This window comes from Crocodylus porosus, unplaced genomic scaffold (genome assembly GCF_001723895.1).
Source record: "Crocodylus porosus isolate Cpor-Errol unplaced genomic scaffold, CroPor_comp1, whole genome shotgun sequence".
NCBI classification, from domain to species: domain Eukaryota; kingdom Metazoa; phylum Chordata; order Crocodylia; family Crocodylidae; genus Crocodylus; species Crocodylus porosus.
Window position 1 is genome coordinate 87476907 of NW_017728918.1, and position 14461 is coordinate 87491367.

A 14461-nucleotide genomic window follows, 5' to 3' on the forward strand; every position below is an offset into this window, starting at 1 on the left:
GCCCCTGCTGCCAATGCCGCGCGGGGGGTCACAGTAGGGCGCTCCAGACCCGCCTCCCTGTGCGTGTGCGTGTACACCCACACACGCCCCCCCTTGCTCCGGGCCCAGCAAGAAGCAGGGCGCAGGGTGGCGGTGCTCGTGCCCGGTCTTTGCTGCTGCATCCGGGGCGGGCTGGGGAAGCCGGGTGCGCGCAGGCAGGCTCGAGGCGGGGGGGCGGGGTTCTGTTCTGGCAAAGACACGGAGGTAGTGGGGGGGAGCAGGCACAGAGCCCCAGCCTCACGGACCCTGGTAAAAGGACAAGCTCCAGTACCCACCCTCGAGTCATACAAGCCCTGGGCCAGGCCAACAGTGCCGCTAGCCTGGCAGCCAGGCGGCTCACATCCTGACACCTCCCCAGGAAGGGGGCTCTGGCCAGGAGGACCTCTGGAGACTGTGAGGCCATTTTCCAGTCCCTGGTTCATTCACATCTCTGGGCAGAGTTTCACTGGGCAATGCCCTTGACTCATTTGGGGGCAGCGGGTGCTGGCCAGCATGCTCTGCTCAGTGTCCTCTGCCGCTTCCCTTGTTATTTGCCCATGACCTCACTCCCCTTCCTGTTTTCCCTTTAGCTGTTCCCCAGAATTAGCGGACATGGCCCCAAGGGCCTCCCTTATTAAAGGAGGCTTACAGTACTCTGTGACAGGCCTAAGCCCGTGATTGTTTGGCACATCAAATAGGTGGGTCTTTGACACCGATTCCTGACCAAGGAGGTAGCTCTGGCAAGGAGGACCCCCAGGGCCTGTGGGGCCATTTTCCTGGCCCTGGTCCATTCACATCTCTGGGTAGAGCACCACTGGGCCATGCCTACTAGCTCCTCAGACTCATTCAGGGGGCAGCAGGCTCTGGGTGGTGTCCCCACTTCGTGCACCCATCCTGAACCTTTGACCACTGTTCCCATGCCTATTTTGCCTGTCTTTTTCCTGACCCCCCCAAGAAATTAGCTGTTCTTTTCTTAAAGGCTTATGGCTCTTCTTGGTGGGCAACAGCCCACAATCCCTTGCAACAGGCCCATCTCTGACACTGATACCTCACCAGGAAGGAGGCTCTGACTGTGGGAACCCCCAGTGACTGTGGGACTGTCTTCCGGTCTTCAGCTGGTCACACCCCAGGGAGAGTTTCACTGGGCAGTGTCCGTTGGCTTCATGGACTCATTTGAGGGCCAGTAGGCAGTGGCTCGTGTGCTCTGCTCAGCATCCCCTCTTGGAGCACCCATTATTAACCTCTGACCCCTACTCCTATCCCAGTTTTTGCATTAGTTGTCTAAAAAATTCTGTTAGCAACCCTCTCTAACAACAGAGGGAGCTAAGTGTGTACCAACAATTTCTGTGTGGGCCCATACCCATGTTCCCTATGGATACCAAACAGGCTTGTCTCCAACACTGGCAGGAGGGGGTACTTTATAGGGAAAACATGAGTCTGGGGCATAACTAGACTAATCCATCCCCTGTCCTACCCTCCCACGCATCCACCATCACTGATTCAGAGAGGCCAGAGGATATATGTCTGACTGTTCTATTAAAGCGCTGTTCATAGATTTATCATCCATGACTTTATCTAGTCCCTTTTTGAACCTGGCTATACTGTCTGCCTATACAGGCTCCTGTGTCAATGAGTTCTACCAGTTAATTATGCACTACTTTGAGTTCTGTTTAGGAATTAGCCATTGGTAAGTCTACACTGCTAATTATCTACTTGTTGGGGTTGCGTTCCTGCCCCTACCTTCTATTACCACATGAAAACCTGTTTCCTCCAGGAGACGAGTAGTAAAGCCTAATCCCCCAAGCATGCAGATATCTCGAGTCAGCTGCATCATGTTGCCCAAACCTTTGACTTGTACACTACTTCCACAGCTTTCACATCCAAAACACACTTTCACATTTGTATTGCCTATAGGGCCTTCCAGTATCTGTGACTAGCTGCCCCACATGGGAGCACCTCCAGTAGATCCACTGTCTATGCATTGTTACAAATGCACAAAGGTGAACAACACTCCAGGGTGACAAAGCTGTACATCATGGGGAACTAATATTTTTCACCTTTAGGCCCATTAAGAAAAGACAGACAATCTCCTACAATGCACAACAGACCAATTTGCACAAGGGTTTTACTTTGTATGGTTCCAAGAAACCAACCTTCACAAATCCTAGCACTGCCTGCCTGAGTATCAGGAAGCACAGTGTGGATGTGGGCAACCAGGACTTCTTGCATGATAAGAAAAAACACAGTGTGAACAGGGATAGAACAGTTTGCATGATGGCATTTATCAGTATAGGACATACGGTTAAGTTTTCCTTAGGTTTATGATAGAATTGAACTACTGGAGTCAAATGTTAATCAACACACAACAAATATGTACTATAATTCCAGTTAGATATTGATCTTTTCTCTCCACCCAGAGAGACTGCAGGACTGCTAAGTAAGAGTATTATGTGACTTTAGGACTGTTATGCGAGGGTGTTAAATAGGATAAAGCAAAACAAAAACAGGTAAACAGTCCTTTCCATTTAAGTTCTGTTACCCTTATGACCAAACAAGAATGTTGTGCAACATTTGTTTTAACTAGAGAAATCCTCACAAGATATAGTTTCCTCCTGGCTATTTCTAGTACATTTATTCTCATCATAAAAATGCTTACAATGAGACTTCATAACATCATAGTCCAAACTGTATTATATTAAGCTGCAAGGAGGCAAATCAGATATAAAGTTACACAGTTAAAGACCTTGATCATACAAACATTTATGCTCAGGCTTAACTTTACATTAAAACTATTTAAGGAGTTAGTCACAAGGACAACTCATTCGTGAAAAGTTAACACACATACCTAAAAGTTACAGGTTTGGGACCAAAAATTTTAAATTCTTTCCATTGCAAAATTATCCAAGCAGAAACACTTTCAAATTTTGTTGCAGAACACCAGATACAAAGCTAGTATTTGGGCAGATTGCCAGACCATTCCCCTGCAGGAGCTCTCATCATAATCATCTACTAAAGACACTTGATTTCATTTAATTTCTTATAAAAGTGTGTTTAAATATAAGGCGCTACATGGCCTGGCAATCGAACCCAATGCAAACACTAAAAAATTTAAAAAATTGAAGGCAACATCTAGCCTCATTGCTATCAATACCCATACTCTGAATTAAGCCCCATGGGCATTTATACACGTGCTTCGGCAGTGGCCCGGGGGGGGGAGGGGGACAGACACGACGACACAAGATTTAATTAATTAGAGCAGCTCTGAGAGCATCTTGTGTAGCAGCATCCCCAAGCTTCAAAATGGTGGCAGGGGCGCTTCATCTAAAGTTTGTTTGATAAGCTTTAGATAAAGTGCCCCACCACCACTTTGACACGTGTGGATGCTAATACGCAAGACACCACAGGCTGCTGAAGTGTGGTAACTGCCACACTCTACCAGACCCAATTAATTGAGCCTGTTTCAAGATGCTGAAATTGTAGCATATTGGTGCAGCTTCCCTACTTGTGTATAGGCACCCCCTGGGTCTAGGATTTCAGAGCAGGAGTTGGGTTTCCCAAGAATGCTGAAATAAAACGGAACCTGACTTTTAATTGACTTTTGTTTTTGAGCCATTGAGGTTTATACTGCCAAGTTTTTGTCCACAGTAAGGAGGGCCAGAATCTAAGGGACTGCCTATCTGGGGAAATGTATAGGTATAGTCTGGTACCATTATACTATAGTTATACTGGTTATAATTAACTCCTTGCGAAGAGAACTTTGTTGTGGACCAAGAAGGCTTTCTACACCATGTTCAGGTGAGCATGATCGTTTGGTTCCCTGGGGACAAGTAGCAACTGCACACCTTGTACCACTACTACTTGTCCCCAGGGAATCTGTGCCATAGGTTTGTGGCACCACATACTGCACAACTGTGCCCATCTGGACACAGCCATAGTGTGCTTTGGAAATACCATGAGCTAAATAAAGAGCTTCAGGAACCATTTTGGAGATCTATTCTCTTATGTCTGATACATCCAGGTACATGCCCAGATGCCTGTGAGCAGCAGGGAATAAAAACTAACAGATTTTCAGTGTCTTTATGTTGTTTCTGCAGGTCATCTGTAACCCAAGAAATATGCCTTCTTTAACTTAACATTGCATCAGAAAAGGGTAGGCTAGAAGCTTGGAGAAAATTATAAGAAAAGAGATCAAGTGAGCTTTAAACATACACTGCTTTCTGGGTCCTGATGGTCTCCTTATTTTATTTAAGAGCATTAGACAGTAACATCCCTGGGCAGGGTCTGTCTTCAGATCCATTTGCTGGACATAGTGCCAAGCCTACTGCCAGCACTAGAGTAGCAAATGAAGGACTTTCTAAAACTGTAGAAAGCAGTGGATGCAAAACTAGGTTTCATTGTTATAGGGCCTCTGACATTATCTCCCACTTATTCATTCTGAATTCATTCATTCATACAACTTGCCTCATTCTCTAGGTATTGTTCACACTGAAAAGACACCAACTGACCCACCATCACCCCAACCCCTATTAATTTACTTTTAAGCTTTAAGCAGTTTCCCCTCCATGCCACCAATACCTCTGCACCAAGAGAACTCTCCCAGAGTAGACAGATGCATCCTGTATTTTCTGCTTATTATGTTTGTCCTAAGTGGTTTTCTGTTCAATTCAATCTTTAGCCTACTCCATTTGAACAGAAGGGCTAATGTTTCTTTAAAAAGTTTACCAGTGAATGGTATCCAAGTTGACTGGCCTCAAAAGAGACTTGTAACAGGATCCTATTCCAGGGGTGGCTGTAATGCCCCTAGAGTATCCTCTCCGCCCTAGGTCCTCTCTGCTTCCTTTGGACAATCTCCCCTTTAGCTCACCTGTCATGCTTTGATGGAATTATGTCTTTAGAAGAGGAGGCTGCCCCACATCTCCCCAAGCAAGATCTCATGAGTGCCAGTGTCACTGTTCATCACCTTAAGGGCACAACTTCTAAAACTCCCATACAGCTGTCCCCATGCCTTGCAGGTGTTTCCAATCATCATTCGGGTGGGTGCTTTGCCCAAACTACCAGGCCACCTCAGACTTCCACTCCCTTGTCAGAGCCTTGGCATTCCTGGCCTCCACCCCTCTGCTCTGGCTAGGCCTTTAGCCTAGACCCAGTGCACTTGGGCTCCAGCCCCACATCTGCCCTTACCTGGGCTATGAGCGCACTCTGGCTCCAGCTCCATGTCTCTCTGGCACTACTGGGACCCCCCTTTCACCCCTACTAGTCCCAAACCCAAGCCACCAGTCAAACTCAAGCAAAACATAGAAGTACTCAGGCTCTAACAAAACTCCAAGACAACTGGCTGTCTGCCAAGCTTCCCCATCTTAGTTCCTATCCCCATTGTAACACACCTTTAGCATCTTACCAGCACTAACAGGCATTCTAGGAGCAGCAGAGCCTCTCACTGCAGCTCTCCAGGGCAGGAATGCTATAGCCAACAGGGTCAGATTGACTGCTTGCTCTCAGGCACAGACTTTAAGGGCTCCTATACATGTGCAGGGAGGCTGCTCCAATGTGCTGCAATTCCAGCATGCTGCAGCAGACTCAATTCATCAAGTCAGCTGGAGCATGGTAATTACCGCACTGCAGCATCTTGTGTATCAGCACCCCTGCGCTTAAAAACGGCAGCAGGGGCACTTTTAACTAAAGCTCGTCAAACACCGATACATGTGATGCTCCGGGTGCTTTAATTAGTACAGCTCTCAAAGCATTGTGAATTAAAGTCCCCCCCGAGCACGTCTATAAATGCCCTGCGTCTCCTAAGCCCGGCCCCATCCAGTCATGTGACTGTGGGCACTCACAGGAGTTTCCCTCTGTGTCTGATGACCTGCCTGTTTGATACCTCTTTCCTCTTAAAGTAACAGGAGTCTTCTGGCTTCCTGTTACAGGACTATATCCATGTTCTAGAACAGTTCCAGGGCACCCTGAGATCTGCCCCAGATCCTTTGAAGAGTGCTTTTGGTGAGGTGTGATGAGATAACCAGGTAAATGCAGGTCTCAGTCATGTTCCTGTCTGAATGATTCCCCATCTCCACTGCCTAGCCCCTCTGCAAGGGGCCTCAAGTCCAAACAGGTTGAGAACTACAGTTCCAAAACTTATATAGATGTCATGACAGCATTAGTGACTGATTAGACGGAAGCAAAAGAACAGGCCTGTCTCATATCTGAGTATCAAACTAACTCTTTCAACAGTTTTTAGCACTTTGACACCTGCATTAATGAATCCATTTCTAAGCACTAGGAGAAGGTGGTGATTAGGAACAGTCAGCATGGATTCACCAAGGGCAAGTAATGCCTAACCAATCTGACTGCCTTCTATGATGAGATGACTGGTTCTGTGGATGTGGGAAAAGCAGTGGACATGATATACCTCTGCTTTAGTAAGACTTTTGATATGGTCTCTCATAACATTCTTGCAAGCACACTAAGGAAGTATGGATTGAGTGAATGGACTGCAAGATGGAGAGAAAACTGGTTGGATCTGTGGGCTCAAAGGGCTTGAGCTCAATGGTTCGATATCTAGTTGGCAGCCAGTATCAAGTAGTGTCCCAGGGGTCAGTCCTGGAGCTGGTTTTGTTCAGTATCTTCATCAACAACCCAGAAGACAGGATGGAGCACACCCTCCACAGCTGACACCAAGCAGGCAGAAGCAGTAGATATGCTGGAGGGTAGGGCTAGGCTCTGGAGCGGTGACCTGGGACCCATACTGGATGCTTATCTTGCTGTGATCCTATGACCCCAGCTGACTTCCTGCCCTTTGGGCAGGGGGCTGGACTCGATGATCTCCCAAGGTCCCTTCCAGCCCTAATGTCTATGAAATCTATGATTCAGAGACATCAACATATTGGAGGATTGGACCAAAAGATCTCTCATGAGGTTCAATAAGAAGTGCAAAGTCCCGCCCTTAGGATGGAACAATCCCATGCACCACAACAGGCTAGGGACAAATGACTAAGCAGCAGCTTTGCACAAAAGGACCTGGGGGTTACCAGTGGACAATAAGTTGAATATGAGCCAACAGTGTGCCCTTGTGGTGAAGAAGGCTAATGGCATACTGGGCTGCATTAGTAGGAGCGCTGCCAGCAGATCCAGGGAAGTGATTATTCTCTTTTATTTGGCACTGGTCAGGACACAGCTAGAATACAGTGTTCAGCTGTAGGCCCCCCACTACAGAAAGGATGTGACAAATTGGAGAGTCCACTGGAGGGCAATGGAAATGGTTAGGGAGCTGGGGCACATGCTTTTGAAGAGAGGCCAAGAGAACTGGGCTTATTTAGTCTGGCAAGGCAGGGGTGGGATTTAACAGCAGCCTTCAACTACCTGAAGAGTCGTTCCAAAGAGGATGGAGCTAGATTACTCTCACTGGTGGCAGATAACAGAACAAGGAGTAATACTCTCAAGTTGCACCAAGGGAAATTTAGGTTAGATATTAGGAAAAACTCTCTCACTAGGAGGGTAGTAAGACACTGGAACAGGTTACCCAGAAAGGTTGTGGATTCTCCATCCTTAGAGGTTTTTAAGATCCGGCTAGACAAGGCCTTGGCTGGAATGATCTAGCTAGGGATGGTTCTGCTTTGAGCAGGGGGTTGGACTAGATGACCTCCTGAGGTCCCTTCCAACCCTAATTTGCTATGATTCTATAATGCAAACACTGTTACTGAGAACACTGTGAATCAACAAGACATTGAAAAAATTGTTTGCCAAGAGAATACATCAAACACCGGATTTTTTTCCCCTTAACGTCTACATGTATGTAGCGTTTACTGTATGCATACTGTGGGCCCTGCAATTATGAAGTGTACTGAGCAAAGGCAGACTTCTGAATTGTACTTACATTGCAGTATTCTTATACTGCTATGCATTATAGTCATTTCCTTTCATTTAATATTTTAGTCATTATTTCTGTGATTTTTTCCTCATCCCAGTTTAAATGGTAAGCTTATTACCACTGCAGTATAAGTTTAAATTTCTTGAAAAGACAAAAAAAATTAAAACCTTTAACCAAATTGTTTATTAACCTATTCTATTTGTCAGAAACATTTGTCAAATACAAATACAAAGAGCAAAGAGTTACCAGTACAGGACAACCAGTGAGGAAACGTATTTACTCTGGGTCAAAGCTAAAAACGTATCTATTAGACCTACTTAGGGTACAGTGGCAATGAACAAATAGAGCAAGTGTGAATCAGGAGACTAAAGTGAGAAAAGCAGCCAAGCATAGTTCAAATAGATCATACTTGACTTTCAAACTTTGCCTAAGAACAAAGAAATGAGCCTAGCAACAGGCCCAGCCAATCAGAGATCAGATAAACAGGTACAAGGCTTGACTTCAAGAGATCGGTGGAGTCCAACCTCCTCAAGCATATTTCCGACTTGTGCACTCTCAAACTTGAAACTAGCAAGTCTTACAAAATGAAGCCAGGTTGAATTGACACTATGCTATCCAATAAATTTGCCTGTAACTTGTAAATATCTATATCTATTTAACAACATGCAATGATGTCAGGAGACAGACTTATCAAATTGCTCGAAAATATTACATTTTCATAAAGAGCAAAACTTAAGACTCATTGTGAAATGAGAAAGAATATGGTCGAGGCACAACAGAGAACTCACACCTTAAGTTAAATGGGGGGTGGTTATGGTAATTTTACATCACCTTTACACCCTCCCAATCCTCATCTACCTGTGTAGCCTATTTAAGTCATGGAAACCTTCCCTGGACTGCAGGTTAAGGACAAAACTGCTGGGAGTACCCATCAATGTGCATGCTGGGGTCTGATTCCCTAAATACATGCAAGGTTTTTACTAAGTTTGTGTCCTGCCCTCCATACCCTGAATAAACACAAACAGTGCTGTAAGCCACAAAGAGTTAAGACTTGTAAAGAAGCTGTCAAATCATATGAGGATTTCTGCAATTTATATGGAACATCGATAGCATTGCAGAAACTTTTGAGGGCTTTGCAAGGCAAGTGCCTGCTGTTTGACCACATTTAATAGTACAGGTATTATGTATACAAGAAACTAAGTGGGTAAGTGGTTGCTGAGACCAAATCATAAAAATATTTGAGGCAATCTCTTGGCATTTCAGTGGAAAGTCATGAAAGTGGCTTCAGGTTTTTTGGTTTCATTTTGTGGGGTTTTTTTAGTTAACCACAAAAATGGAAATAAGCCTTTAAACTGCTGTTCCTTTCATATCATTATTTTTAAATAGACTGGTTTTACTTAGTAGGTGGCCCTTCTTCTTTATGATACCATCCTTTTAGGCCACTAATGTTATTGCTTATTGAACCTCACCTTAAAAATCCTATGTTCCAAAAGCAGCACCCTGCACATATCCACTCAGATGCACATATGCAAAAGCCACACAAAAAATACAAGCAATACATGTGTTGAAAATGCTCTGGTTTTCACAACAGAATCAGTATTTTCACAATGATGTTATCCAGTATTATAGTGTGATTCAGAGCATCTTTCAAACAACAAACAGAGTAAGGAATTAGTATTAAAACAAGCAATGAGGAATTAGTATTAAAACAAGCCCAGCAATGATACTATCAAACTGGGCTCGTACCATCAGATTTAATTATAATAAGAAACAAATACGTTCTTCTGAGACACAGGACTATGGTATTTTACACTTGAGATGAGGAGGTTGTGTTTGTTGTTTCTGGGGGGGGAAGGGAAGGTTGGGGAGGGGAGTTTAAACCTGTTTTAATAAGACAGGTGCCAGGCTGTCCTATCCCAATTACTTGCTGGTTTGTTTAAAAAAAAAAAGAGGACTACAAATCGAAACATCAACATACCTCTAAGTGTTGAGAAGGGACTCCATTTGGGGAAAGGAACATAAATTAGACAAAGACCTGTGCAGACACAGACAGACTTCACTGCTGATGAAGACCAAACAATGATCACCAAAACTTGCAAACAGATGTTCATTAAGTTAGTGTCCTTTGTATACAACATGGCTGTGGCTTACTTTGGAGATTTGTTCAAGTCAGCCATGCTGCACTCTTTTGGACAGGAAGGACCTGGAGGCTGCAAACGCACTGGTAGGCAGGCTTCCCAGTCATTCCTCCTAATGCAGCCAGGCACATAAACTTCTCTAATCACTTCAGTGACACAACTCAATTCCCATCAGCAAAACCATCTCTCTCTCAGCGACAGGTCTATCCTGAGAGTTGTGCTAGCACACAAGGGTGTTGGTTTTATAGAGGATGGTCTAACAAGACCTGAAGAAAGGGCTGTAGATCCATTTAGGCTGGATCTAAATTCAGGATTAATATTTCAAATAGCTCAGTGCTCATAAAAAGTGTCAAATTGAATCTCTGGAGAACGACTTCTTTGTCAAAGTACATCAGTCCTCTCCTGCAGGCCCGCCTCTAGAAACAAAAGGCTATATTCTGTATCTTTCTCCTTAGATAGCCAAAAGTGCTTGTCAGTTTGCCCAGTTCTTATGTCAATCAGTGTCCACACCACAACAACTGTAGTCATAAAAAGACCATAACACCATAGGTGCATCTACATATGAATGCAAAGCATTACACTCCAGTGTGATTTGCATATTTCACCGGAGTTGATTGCTCCTGGGCGCTGTATTTACATGTGCACCCAGGACCGCAGCACTTTGAGCTGCATCAAAGCAGCCCTGGCTGGGGGGGGGGGGAAAGGGGTGTCAACCTCCTGGGCCAGGGCTGCTCCAGTCCAGCTCAACGAGCTGCAGAGGAGCTGGTTGAGGCATAAGGGTGCTTCAGACTGGGACTAGCCAGCAGGCAATCCCCACACTGAAGCACCCTTGTGGTCCAGCCAGCCAGGTCAGTGTCTACCCATGTGCTGCTGAGCATGAAAAAAAACCCAAAAACTCTGCAGCAGGAAAGTACTTATATTTACAAGTACTAACCTGGTGCAGAGTTTATTAGCTTCCTGCGGCCTAATGGGGCCGCAGGTGTAGACACTGAAATGTTTATTGCAGAGCTAATTAGAAAACTCCATAGTAAACATCTTGTGTAGACACATCCCATGTATCCATCAGATAGCCATTTTTACTCGTCATTAAACTGACTCATTTGAACTGGTGACAACCTACAGGTGAAAAAAACAGGGAACTGAATATTGAGTCCAAGTCACCTAATCTGTGACTGGGAAGAAAAGGAACTGACTACACTACCCTGCCCATACATTCTAATTGCAGCATCACTCTTAATTGTCTCTCATTTCCATGACTACTTCATTTTCTAATACAAATCTATTCTAAGCTTGTAGCAGAATTACATTGTTTACAAAGTACAAATGCACCTTTTTTAATTGAATTGAATTGCTACGTGTTAATGTCTATGTGGGGCTTTAATCAAAAGTTTTCTATGTTGGATTGTATGGAAGTGTTCTCCATTGAGGGCTGCTTACAAATGCTGGATCAGGCTCTAGCAAACCTGATCCAACAAAAGCTGTGAGAGGGGGCTTGTGTGATGCTAAATCTTAAGCAATCAAAAACTTAAAATCTGATCACACCTAGGAAAAAAGTGACCATCTTGTGAAACTACACAGCAACCCTGAGCAAACTTTACGTAGGGCTTCACCTCCTTTTCACAAAATATGGTAGTTGGGCCCAGACCCCAACAAGAAAGAGTAAGGCTTTCTTAAATGAAGCCTCCCTGGACAAAGACACAGTAGAGCCATACCAGGGAGCTGGTGTCAAGGGAACGACTTGGAAAAAAAAAAATCCAGGGGATTCTGACAACTGACTAGCTCTTTTGCAAAAAAAACTGAAGAAAAAGAACCCTCTGATTTGCCTTGTAACAATCCAGAAGTTCTCAAAAGACAAAACATACAGTCGAGTTGGTGGTGGTTTTAAAATAACACTTATCTGATCCTTTGTCTTAGCTTCCCAATAAGAAATTTGGTTTTAAGATAAAGTTGTTGGTCTATATAACTGGTCACAAGTTTCCAAAAGGAACATACCAGATGCTCAAGTAAAAGACAGGCCTACAACCCAGTACTATGCAGCTGGCATATACTGGGAGTAGACGTGCCTTCTGGTCTAAGAGTATAATAATTACAAGATTCTTCCCCAAGAAAAATAAAGTCACATGGCTCAACACCTGGCAGCTCCTCTGAGAGGTGAGAGATGAAATTACTGAGGTGCAGCTACCCTTCCAGTCACGGTATATCTTCTCAACCATCAGCTTTAATATGCATGTTGCTTCAACAGCATACATATTTTCCACCCAGCACTCCCTCCCTCTGCCTCAGCTTTAAACTTAATCTAAAGCACCAACTTCATAATGGATGATTAATAACTACAGTTCTATGTTTGTCTATGTCTAACAGCTGAAGATATCCCCAATCACCAGCACTCATGGCAGGGAAAAGACTTGTCACTTAAGAGCCAGGGATATCATCAGCTATTATACAGAAGCTGAACTTAGCAAGCAAGCCTTTTTTCCCATGAAGCGAATCTCTCCCAATGGTAACTATTTTAAAGTCCTCTGATTTTACTAAATACTATGTATGCCTTCAGTGATCCTACTGAATTTAAGTATGTATGTCTCTCTAGATTTGCACTATTTAAATCTATTGTTTCCTGCAATTAAAAGTTGTGTCTAAAAATAAATATAAAACACATTTTTGTTGGGACAATATGGTTAAATTGGCAACATTCTCTCTCACAGATGTGCTGCAACATCAAACATAGAGGTCTGTAAGAAATAATAATACTTATTTCATTTCTGAAAAATAGTACAAGACAGCCTCTACAAAGGCCTCTCTCTGCAAGTGTTCAAAGTATCAGTTACATCCAAATAGTAGCAGAAATAGCTTACTGTTTCAGTCATCATCAGATTTTATCATTTCCCTCCCCCCCCAAATACAAGGCAATTTTCTTTCCAATACCTTTATGTTCTTCCTCCACACACAGAAAACTTCCATAAGCTGTTGATGCAGTTTTGCAAGTGTTTGACATTACTATGAACTTCCTGGTAACACCAACTACAATCTCTTTCCCACCTTGTTCTCAGTTGTCTCAGGGGGCCATTGAATAGACAGCTGCTTAGAAAGTTTGTAACTAAACATAAAATACAAAAGGAACACAAAGAGGAACTGGGTCAGGGAGTCAGAAAATTAGGCTCTGAGATAAAAACTGTCACTGCACTGCCAGGGAGAAGAGAACATATTTTTAGCCTGGTAACAACTACAAGCACTCTATAAATACACTGTATACATTACTCTGGACAGAATACAATTTGTGTGCTGTACAGCCTGTTAACTTCCAGGTTTTGCTGCTGTTGACAGACAACAGTTTACACTGTGCAGAACTACATTATCTTAGGTGACTTAGTTCAGTTTGGAAAGTTGTTTACCAGAGTACTTTTGCAATTATGAGAGAGAAGTGGGTGGGGAAGGAGTATAAAGAATGTTCCCAAGCTTTTCAAGGAACTTCTAAACAACTTTCCTTCTAAGAATTACAGCTTAGCAAACCTCAAGGGTTGTCTCTCAGTTCCCTCCTCCTGTTGGCATCTACATTACTCCCACAATCAGAATAAAACATAAAAATTGTGATCCAAAATAGGAGTGTGCTACATTCCATGTTAGGGGTCATTTTAACCAAGTCACTGGTTTCTGACCTAGTTTATGGAAGGGGGAAGTTTTACTGACTCATCTGGGTCAAATGGATTAAAAGGACCTATAAGTACTAAATAAATAAGTTAAAAGACTTCCTATACTATTTAAGACCTGCTATATAGTTCTCTTTTACTTACCTATGGCCAGCTCTGTTCTTGAGCTGGTAGGTCCAGGACTCCAAGCTCTCCCCTGACAAAATGCCCCTTTAATACAAGGTGCTACATATATAAGTCAGAACAGGAAAGCCAGTCAGCGAAGCACGTGGACAGCTAGAGACAGCAAGAAGACTAGAGAAGTACTCCAAATTTCTTTCAGATACAAGAATTTATGGGAAAGCAACAGCATTGTTGCTGTGCAGAGAGCATGGTTCATTCACAGCTGATCTCAATTTTTTTCCCTGGTTCTTCCACCTTATGCCCCTTTAGCCCTTGCTTCCTTAGCCTATTTAGCTAATCACCTCCTAACTTAACCTCACTCAAAGAATAGACAGATTGCACAGGATAATCCACTTACAAGCAAATCAGATAAGTGCATAATTCATTTAACTGCATAAAGAAATACCAGTCCTATTTTTTTGCCTATTGCCTACATTATAATAAATATTGGTTATCTATCAGTTAAGGGTATAGACACTGGAACTTCACCTCAGTGTCTATACAGTAAATGCAACTGTACTCTAACTATGAAACTGACAAGGAGCCATCAACTTTCAAAGCTCCTAAAACAGCCCTGAACTGGGAGGTCCTGTCAACTTCAGGGCTGCTATTAGAGAGGTAAGAGAGTGTGAGAAACA

General features: G+C 43.6%; 1 protein-coding gene across 1 annotated transcript in view; it reads left to right on the forward strand.

Moving 5' to 3' along the window:
- The window catches only part of ARMC2 (armadillo repeat containing 2), a 165676-nt gene extending 152990 nt beyond the window's left edge, over window positions 1-12686 (forward strand). Inside the window, exon 19 of the transcript XR_002101659.1 lies at window positions 12379-12686. The gene's annotated coding sequence lies outside the window, so the exon portion shown is untranslated. The remainder of the gene's footprint in view (window positions 1-12378) is intronic.
- The last annotated feature ends 1775 nt before the right edge of the window (window positions 12687-14461 follow it).